Source organism: Notamacropus eugenii, chromosome 3 (genome assembly GCF_028372415.1).
Source record: "Notamacropus eugenii isolate mMacEug1 chromosome 3, mMacEug1.pri_v2, whole genome shotgun sequence".
Lineage (NCBI taxonomy): Eukaryota > Metazoa > Chordata > Mammalia > Diprotodontia > Macropodidae > Notamacropus > Notamacropus eugenii.
The window spans coordinates 145908915-145917189 of NC_092874.1; the positions used below are offsets into that span (position 1 = coordinate 145908915).

The following is an 8275-nucleotide window of genomic DNA, read 5'->3' on the forward strand; positions in this document are numbered from 1 at the left end:
AGTCTATCCATACTTTTCTAACATCATTGAGCTCATTATTTCTTATAGCACAGTGTATTTCATCACAATCATATACCACAGCTCCTTCAGCCATTTTCCTATTGATTGGCATTCTCACAATTTCCAGTTCTTTGCCACTACAAAGAGAGTTGTTATAAATGTTTTATTTTTTTTCCACTTGAGGTCATTTTATTTCTGGGACAGCCCAAATAATTGTGATTATATTATGGCAGTGAGAACAGATAACACAAGCAGTGACACTCTGCATTCTAATGGGACAAAAAAATATGTATCATTTCATTTGGGGAAATTGTAACTTTCCATTAAGCTGTGTGTGTGTATACCTTTTCCAACTGCCATCATTCATTGGACAGTTATGGTTTACAGAACTGTATGAAGCATGTGTACATGCGCGTGTCTCAGGTATGAAATCTGTTCAAAATCCTTTAAGAATTATTTCACACTCAAGTCACATATACCATATTTTCTCTGATCAGTGTACCACTAGTAGGGAGTGGAATCAACACCCTCTCTTTTAAATTCTTTTAGCAGTTATTTACTATCCCAGATATTCATGGAGCCTCCCACAATCTCACCAAAATTTGCCATCAACACACCTACAGGTTCAGTAAGCCAGGAATTCTCAGGACATCACTGCATGTAGATGTAGATGTACTTTATCTCTATGGGAAATCAACATAGCAAGATTGGTTCATTCATGGTGTCTGTCATCAGTCCCTCAGGAGCTTCTGGGATATTCTCTCCTAATACATAGTAGGTCCCATCCTCCATCTTTATATCAAATTCCTTTAGCCATACAAGGGCATCTGAGTACTTCATCCATTTGAAAGTCTTTTGGGGGGTACAAAAGTCAGGTTGAAGTCATATTATAAGACTGCTGCAGATATTTCAAGATTCTGTCTACTACATCACAAATCAATCTTCCAAATGGTTTAGGAGATTATCAAAAGTCAACAAAGGGTAGTCAGTTTCAGTGAGACTGTACTCTGCTAGGTGTCTTTGTGTCCTGGACTGTTCTTCTCTAGGTGACTGAACAATACAAAAGACAACTCCTAAAGCTGGGACACAAGTAACAATTGAGTCAAAAATATCTCTTCTCTAAAATAGTCAGGTTTGAATAATGTGGTATGACATTCCTCCTGTGTTTGTACTAATGTGGGAGGAGTGACTTCATAACATCCCCTATCAGAAAAGTAATCTCTAAAGCATGTGGTGACCACCAACCATGCTTTCAAGATTTTGGACATGTTCTTTCCTAAGATTATCATGTATCTATTTTTAGGCTGGACATCTACATCAGACTCTTCATTTTTCAGGTTATCAGCTCCTCCAGCAGGGGCTAAGCCAATCAATTCTCAATAGTCACAGCTCTGCTCATGGGCTAGTGGTGCCTCTTTACCTTATGCTGTAAGATTGGACATTCCATACACTGTCATATTACTCTTTGTAAACAAGGTGTCTCCATTGTATCATTGACAGAGCTGATACAGGTTCATGGATAGGCAGAGCCAATATAATAAAAATGACAATCTTACCTAAACTAATTTATATATTCAGTGCCATCCCAATTAAATTATCAAAATATTATTTTCCTGAATTAGAAAAAAATAATAAAATTCATTTGGAAGAACAAAAAGTCATGAATGTCAAAGGTACTAATAAAAAATGTAAATGAAGGAGGTTTGCCATGTCTTAAACTGTATTATAATGCAGTAATTATCAAAAGTATCTGATATTCACTAAGAAATAGAAAGGTAGAACAATAGAACAAAGTAAACATACAATTTACTGCAGCAAAAAATATTGTAACTTTTTATTTGACAAATATAAAGATTTAAATATTTTGGAATAAGAATTCATAATTTAGTAAAAAAAAAAATGTTGGGAAATCTGAAAAACAGTATGGCAGAAATTTGACATAGTCCAATATCTTACACCATTTACCAAGATATGCTCAACATAGATATATGATCCAGATATAAAGAGAGCTATTAAAAGAAAATTGGAAGAACATGGAACATATTACTTATCAGACTTGTGGATGGATGAACAATTTATGAATAAACAAGAGATAGAGGGCTGAATAAGGTAAATAACGGATTATTTAAATTAAAAAGGTTTTGGACAAATAAAATAAATGTAGCCAAGATCAGAAGGAAAGCAGAAATGGGGGAGCAGGGAATTTTATGGACAGTTTCTAAGATAAAAGGTTCATATCTCAAATATATAAAAGAACTTTGCAAAACCTATAAGAATGTGACTCATTCTCCAATTGATAAGTGGTCAAAGGCTCTAAATAGGCAGTTTTTAGGTAAAAAAATCTAAACAATTTGTAGTCTCATGAAAAAATGCTCCAAATCATTATTAATTAGAGAAATGAAACAACCTTGAGATATCATTTTATACCTATCAGATTGCCTAAAATGAATCAAGGGGAAAGTGACAGTTGTTGGAGGGGATGTGGAAAAATCCGGAAGCTAATTCATAATGTACTTTTAAGTTTAATTCTCATTAGCGATTTCTCCATCACTTTCTTAAGTTTAGATAATTTAACAAAACAATAAAATAGGCCATTGTTTGTAATATTTATCCATTTACAAGGTGGAAATACACTTAAAATTTAACAATCTGCTCTACCAGGTCAGACAGCTTGGCACCAGCATGTCCCTAGTTGCCTTCTCTTTGGTTGAATCATTTTGTTAGCTGCTGAAGGAAGGTGTTAGGTTTCTCTCTTCCAAATTTGAAAAAAACATGTCTTTCAAATCTGAAAAGACTATCCCCCTCAATATAGACTTCTTTGATGCCTCTGGCTACATTCTTTTTAAACATCTATGCCTTCTCCACTATGTCCCCATGCCAGGTAGCTTTCTCAACTCTTTGTTCCATTAGGTGATAAGCTCCTTAAGGTTAAGCACTGCCTCTCTTTTTCACATTTGTATCCAAAGCACTTAGCTCAGTTCCTGGTACACAGTAAGTACATAATAATTCTTTATCTACTGACTGAGAATCAATGTCCAATCAGTAAGCCTGATTCAGAGCACTCTGGAGGGACTCTGCCTCAGCTCAATATGTGGTGGAGATCTGATGCCAATTCCCAGTATCTGGGAGACCATCTCTGATCCTTCTCTAGACTTAGTTTCTCAATCATTAGGTGAGTGCAACTGCGCCAATCTAGGAAAATGGATCAGAATAATAATTTTTTAAAAAAAGATCTCAAAGTCCCAATATGCCACATACTGTGTTGGGCATTTTCTGTCATGGGACTCCATGATCCTTCACTATAGAAGTGAAAATATATAGTAATATAGCTGGGAGAATGTTTCTGGAGGCTAGGGTACTAGGCTTTATATATTAGAAAGATTGTCAGGTGGAGGAAGGATTCCACCTCCTTTGAAAGGACAAAACTAAGAGCAGTGGGTGAGTTTAGAATTGAAATAAGGGAAAACTTCCTAATGATATAGCTTCCCCAAAGGGTGATGGGCTACCCTAAGATCATGAGAACACTTAATTAGAGACCCTTAAGCAAAGACTTGACAATTAATTGGCAAGGATGTGGAATAGTTTTGTTTTTTTTTTTTAATTGAGATAAGTTTGGAGTACAGTTCCTAAGGTCCCCTCCAAATCTGATATTCTAAGAGATCTTTGACGTGTAAAATAAGGGTGTTTGACTAGTTAATCTCTACCCCCTCTTTCCAGTCTAGGATTCTGTGATTCCACAAGTGTTAAAAGTGAGAAATACAAAACTTAAGAGAGCTCTATAAGCAAAAATAGAAAGTTTGTGAAGCCTCTGAAATCATCTTGTGAAGTGCAGTGACTAAAAGAATTTCTGTTGTGAAAAGTGTTTCTTCATAACTCTGTGTGGATTGTGGTCTGATGGGCAGAGGTCTTGTCTAGGAGCCAGGAAGATCTGGATTCAAGTTCTATCTCTTCCTATGTGCCCCTCGGAAGGTTATAATCTCTGTGTGCCCTAGGCAAATTTCTATGACTATATGTTGCAGAGAAATTGCCAGGCTGCATTGATAGATGTATTTTCCTAGAAGAAAAGAGATTTAACATAATTTCTCTCTCATATATGTATGTTTATATTTTAAAATAAATAATCTTTTATTAGTAGAAGGCCATTTTACATTTAATGTACACTTTACATTAAATGTACTAATGTATACATTAAGATAGCATGGTGGAGGGGATAGAATACTCAACTTAAAATCAGAGAGCTAGGTTCAAACCATGGTTCACATACTCTTATTTGTATGACCTTGGGCAAAACATTTCCTCACTCTGAGCCTTTATTTCCTCAACTGTAAAAGGACGATGAAAATACTTGGATATGGGCATAATATTATGAGGATAGTTCTTTGTCAATCTTATGGTATCATATAAAAGTGAGCTGTTGCCAGGCCTGATGGTACACATGTGTAGTCTCTCTTGCTAGGAAGGTTGAGACTGGAGGATTACTTAAGCTCCAAAGCTCTAACTTCAATCAGGATAAAGTCAGTTTGGCATCGACACTAAGTTTGCCCCTAAGCTGGTGAGCTCTTGTGAGCAAAGACCACCAAGCTGCCTAAGGAGGGGTGAACGTGCCTAGATCAAAAAAAAAAAATTAAATAGTTTCTATGCCAATCAGAATTAGAATTGGGAATGTTAGTGGTTTCTATATTTCCAGCCAAATTGAGATTTGTACACTCTAAAATGAATGTATAGATAAATAGAAAAATAAATAAATAATTAAAAATGAAAAAAGAAAATACATAGCAATAGCAGAACACCCTTCATGTCAAACTTTTTTTTACTAGAGTATTAAATTCTGTACTCTACAACTTAACATAGGCCTTGAATGGGGTCAGAGGAGAACTATAGAGATGACTGAAGAGTTAGCAAATTGGAACTTTATGGTAGGCTTCAAGTACAGTATAGCAAACAATAATGATCTTCCAATATTTATGTAGGATGATTGGCCATCATCTACCTTTACTGAGAAGACTAGAAGACAGCATCCATCTAGACTGCAGCATACGTTGACTTTGGGTAGCTGTAAAGCTGCATTTTCTAAAAATAAGACTTGTCAAATACTGAATAGAATTGGGAAGGAAGTAGATGGATTTTCCAGAAGACATGAAAAACTGGATAGATTCTCATCATTCTAGGATGCTTTCAGTTTCTTTACTGAAGGCAGGAGGCTATACTAGGTAATCAGTCAAAAATCCTACCAATTCAGTACACATACAAAAAAGGTGAAAAATCTAATCAATAAATCATTTTGCTTACATGGTGCACAACTGTTAGTTTAACAAATCCATCCTTTCTTTACCACTTCCTGAATATACAGTTTTTTATACTACAGTTCATAGATAGGGAAGGAAACAGAGACTGTACCTGTGATTTCATTTTGTAGAGAACTCTTAGATGTGAAAAATACATCTATCAACATAGCCTGGCAATTTCTCTGCAACATATAGTCATAGAAATTTACCTAGGGCACTGAGAAGTTATATCCTTCCTCAGGGCACATAGGAAGAGATAGAACTTGAATCCACATCTTCCTGGCTCCCAGACAAGACCTCTGTCCATTAGACCACAATTCACACAGAGTTATGAAGATACATGGCCTTTTCTCACAAATATGACCACTTAAGCCATGATAAACATGATTACCAAAGCATAATAGGGGTACAGAACAGATGTTTCTGCCTGTGGAGCAAGTACATAATATTCTACATGGAGTAAGTGCTAAATGTTTGTTGATTTGAATTACTTTGCATAAAAAGAGAAATTTCAAAATCCAAATCAAATTGCTTATTGAAGGGGTTTTCATTCACAAATGCCCCTGTGTGTCTGGTGGGGCAGGGGGCAGGGGGCAGTAGTGACTACAGGACATTCTGAGAACACCGTAAGATCACTTCTGGGGAACTCCCCCTCCTACTCCCACAGAGATGGTGGGGAAGGAGAAGCCCTCCTAGGAAACCAGCTGATGAGTAGCTTAGCTAGAATATGTGGTCACAGTGGGTTGTGAGCATTTTACACTGTTTTATTTTCATTTATTTTCATTTATGAGGTAATAAGGTCAGTCATTTCTGAGCTCCCAAAGAACCACAAATACTGTTTGCAATCTTTAAATGTCAACACCCTGGTAAAAGATCACCTCCAGAATCAAATATAAAATCCTTTGTTTGGCATTTCAAAAGCCTTCATAATCTAACCCCTCCTACCTTTCCAGTTTTCTTATACCTTATACCCCACCACATACTCTTCAATTCAGTGATGCTGGCCTCCATGGATAAAACAGTCCTCTCCCCTGCCAACACTTTCTCTGGCTGTCTCCTGTGCCTGCAGAGCTCTAGATTTGCCTAATAGAGTAGGCATTATACACTCACCACTCAGGAGAGCATAACACCCACCACAACTAAGGTAGGTGTTTCAGGGCCAAGAGGATGGTATATTGTCAGTGTAGAGAGAAACAAATAGTGGTGTAGAAGGTACATGTGCAGGTGGAGGAAAGAACACATTAGAAATGACTGATGTTTCCTGTTAATCTGGATGGGGTCAACAAGAATGAGAAGTGAGGGACCACCTTAAATGTCTTGTCAGGAGGGAGCCTCTGACCTAGGTTAGAGTCAGAATAATAACGGTAACTGCAATTTCTCCAGTATTCCATACTTTACAAACACTTTGCTCCCACTAGCTTGCTCTTGGTTAACATTTCACTTTCTAGGCCAAGGTCTCCTATTGCATCCTGGGCCATCTCCAGCCATTCTGATGAATATCTGGCCACCGGACCCAGATGGCTCAGGAGGAGAAAGTGAGTCTGGTGACCTTATACATCCCTCCCTCCCTCACTCAAATCAATGTCAACTGCAAATCATGTCATCATTTCCCTGATGCCATGGTCCTCTTCGGAAACAAAGGACAAACACAGCAAGCACTTTCTCAGGAGTCTCCTATATATACCTTTTTGACATGCCCCGTAGAGGAACAAACATGTTTACATTCATTTCTAGCACTAATCTATGTGGAACACAAGGCTGCTTTAACATACTTGATTCTCCATGCCCCTTCCATTCAAACTTATTTTATACTAAATAGTAATTGATCAGTGTGATTTTCTAAGAAACACACCATGACTTAAAAAAAATCAGGCATAGCACTAGATTTGTTACAATTCTTCTCCTTATCTGGTTTAAATTTGGGAATTCTCAGTTCAAAAGAATGAGCTTCATTTATTATTCTGTTTCAATGTCAGGCTAATGCCATTCTTGGAAATATTTATTCTCAAAGTCATGTTGTTATTTCCTCTTTCTCTTCACCTAAGCGCAAGAAGTGTAGCATGAGTACATTTGAAATTTCTCTCAACAGCAAGGCCTCTCTGAGGATGGGATGTAGATTTTGTCACAAGCCATTATGTGGTAAAGGAGCATAGCTGATTCATTTTCAGTGGACAACGATGATGGAAGGGGAGGAGAAAAAGCTTTTTCCTTTGATTTATGTAACCTTGTTCTGTCACTGCCTCTTCCCCCAAACTCATGTACAGATGAGCTCTTGTTCTGTTACAGGAGAAGTACTTTACCACTACTGTCAGCCTCAGCTTAATAGAGCTTTTAGGTATGTGTTATCTTTGCCTCCAAAACACTGTTTTACCTGTCAGTCAACATTTACAGAAACTGAGAGGAGGCCCACAGTTTTAATTAGAATTGTCACATTAATACATGCCATCTTTAAGTCAGGCTGTTAGCAGCAATTTATTTGTGGTGCTTAACCATAATTTGAAGGGAAAATTGCAAAGCAATCCCAAAAGATGTTCCTTGGATGTTTCATTTCACTGTGCAATTGCGAAGAAAGTACATTTTGTAGGTGACAAAAGAATGGTAATGGGCTTATAAATATGACTGACAAAAGAGAAGATAGTATTTTCCATAAAATAAGGCCATAAATAATGCAATATTTCATGGAAGAAAAAAGAAAGTATGCTTTACCAAGGATGTATCAGAGCCAAATTGAGCCTCCTCACAAATCTGATTGTTAAATTTTCAGCATAAATATTTTATACCTGAGAAATTGTCAGATGCTACAAATCAGGGCTTCATTTATTATTTTGTTGGCTGCCTAGACTGAAAAAGTAATAGAACACTATGTTAGCAAAGATTTAATTTTAAAACCTGTTATATATTTCAGAAAGCTGGTTGTTAAACATCCAACAGCACATGCTTGGATGTAATCTTTATACAAAGTGCTCTGCAAACTAAAAACCAGTAGGGGC

The 8275-nt window shown here is 36.8% G+C and overlaps 1 pseudogene; it reads right to left on the bottom strand.

The window, feature by feature from the left end:
• Positions 1 to 453: 453 nt before the first annotated feature.
• On the bottom strand, positions 454 to 1517 carry LOC140531907 (asparagine--tRNA ligase, cytoplasmic pseudogene; annotated as a pseudogene).
• Between the last annotated feature and the right edge of the window lie 6758 nt (positions 1518 to 8275).